Here is a 2,316-nt window from a genome sequence, read left to right on the forward strand (position 1 = left end):
AGTGAGTAGTGCATCCTATGTAACACCAAAACCCATGTTGTGATTATGATTGTGATGGCTGGGAAAATTTTACTAGTGCTCATTTTATCTAGTGTAGCACCTCCCAGGGTGTCATGTATTCTATGGCCACCATTGAAATAGCTGTTGTATCCCTGAGTGGGACACCAAAAGCATATTTGGAGTATGAATCAGAGAACTGGGGGGTCTGTGATTGTGATTATGGAAACCAAGCCAGAAGGTTCACATGGTCATTATTTATCTTCTTTAGCCTCATTCTGTTGCTCTGTACAATCGCTGTAGCATTCCTATTAATCTTTTAGATGAGGTGTTGGAAAACTTTTCTAGGATTTCATTTTGTAAGTATATTTTTAGAATTCCTATAGTTATGTGTGTTGTTTTAATTTTTTAATGAACAAATGAATATTTCGAGTGTTCAGCAAACTGGTATTGAGTGCTACTAGGGCTTCCCTGGTGGCTCAGACGGTAAAGCGTCTGCCTGAAGTGCGGGAGACCCAGGTTCGATCCCTGGGTTGGGAAGATCCCCTGGAGAAGGAAATGGCAACCCACTCCAGTATCCTTGCCTGGAAAATTCCATGGACTGAGGAGCCTGGTAGGCTACAGTCCCTGGGGTTGCAAAAGAGTCGGACACGACTGAGCGACTTCACTTTCACTTTCTCAGGGGTTAAAAATCTGCCCGGCAAACAAGAGGCCGGGTTCCATTCTGGTTCCATCCCTGGGTCCAGAAGATTCCCCTGGAGAAGGAAATGGCAATCCACTCCAGTGTTCTTACCTGGGAAATCTCATGGACGGAGGAGCCTGGCAGGCTACAGTCCATGGGGTCACAAAGAGTCCGAGACGATTTAGCTACTAAACAGCAGCATGGGCCAGTTAAGAAAGGGAGACAGGATTCAATAGAGTATGGAGGCAGAGAGGCAACTCACCCAGGAACTCTGAGTTGGGTGTGGACCAGACATTGTTGGTTCTCTGCTCCACAGTCACTCTCTCCATTTTCCTAGATAAAAGGGCCTTGATTAAAAAAAAGAGAGAGAGATTAGGCATGAGGCAGCAACACAAGCAGAGCAGGTGGGTTCCATCCAAGGGATAAATCATTCTTGGTTTAAGCCAATCCCGTAATCCTAGTCCTCTCTGCTCTTATTGATTGGTTGGACCAATCAACTGACCCCATTCTGGCCAATGAGATAAAAGGGCTGCTGTGGAACGGGTTTTCTCTTTTGTCATTCTGCTGCTGCTGCTGCTAAGTCGCTTCAGTTGTGTCCGTCTCTCACCAGGCTCCCTCGTCCCTGGCATTCTCCAGGCAAGAACACTGGAGTGGGTTGCCATTTCCTTCTCCAATGCGTGAAAGTGAAAAGTGAAAGTGAAGTCGCTCAGTTGTGTCCGACTCTTCGCGACCCCATGGACTGCAGCCTACCAGGCTTCTCCGTCCATGGGATTTTCCAGGCAAGAGTACTGGAGTGGGTCGCCAGTGCCTTCTCCCTCTTTTGTCATAAAGGAGAGGAAAAGGGGTTGATGGTTTCGCCTTTTCTTCTCACCTTTAAGTGTGTTTTTTGAGGTGATAGTGGTTAGAGCTCGAGGGACAATATTTCTAATTCACTGAGGATGAAATGGAGTGCACGGACGAAGGACACCTTGGAGCAACAGAACCAATTGCTCTGCTGACTCTTCTGGGCTCCTCGTTCTGTGAGGTAAGCATGCCTGTTTCAGGCACCTTTGGAGGGTCATTAATTACCAGCACCTGAAAAAAAAGCCTTGTTGGGTAGGTCTTTCAATAAAGTCAGGTACAAATCCTTAAAGAAACAGTATAGGGAGGTTATCAGGTCAGGAGAAATCAAGGGGGCTTTTTCCTACAGGAGGTAAACTTTGAGTTGATTTTGAAGAACAGGTGGAAATCCACGAGGTAACAATGCAGAGAGGCTCATCCACGTTGAGGAAGGGTGTGTGGAATGGATTGAGCAGATAGCACCTGCACCCAATAGACTAATTCACGGTTTTGAGGTATCCAGAGTATTCTAGCTTTTCAGTGGAATAGATTCATGGCATTTGTGGGTTTAGCATTCATTTACAAGTGATCTTTCAGTTCAGTTCTGTTGCTCAGTTGTGTCTGACTCTTTGCGACCCATGGACTGCAGCATGCCAGGCCTCCCTGTCCATCACCAACTCCTGGAGTTTACTCAAACTCATGTCCATTGAGTTGGTGATGCCATCCAGTCATCTCACCCTCTGTTGTCCCCTTCTCCTCCTGCCCCCAATCCCTCCCAGCATCAGAGTCTTTTCCAATGAGTCAGTTCTTTGCATCAG

At 46.7% G+C, this 2,316-nt stretch overlaps 1 non-coding gene across 1 annotated transcript; it reads left to right on the forward strand.

Annotated features, from left to right (window-relative positions):
* The first annotated feature begins 465 nt into the window (after positions 1–465).
* On the forward strand, positions 466–537 carry TRNAF-GAA (transfer RNA phenylalanine (anticodon GAA)). The gene has a single exon. It is a non-coding gene; the product is annotated as a tRNA-Phe (tRNA).
* Positions 538–2,316: the final 1,779 nt, after the last annotated feature.

The sequence above is a fragment of the Bos grunniens genome, chromosome 4, assembly GCF_055505025.1.
Source record: "Bos grunniens cultivar Pamir isolate PY7600 chromosome 4, Bosgru_T2T1.0, whole genome shotgun sequence".
Lineage (NCBI taxonomy): Eukaryota > Metazoa > Chordata > Mammalia > Artiodactyla > Bovidae > Bos > Bos grunniens.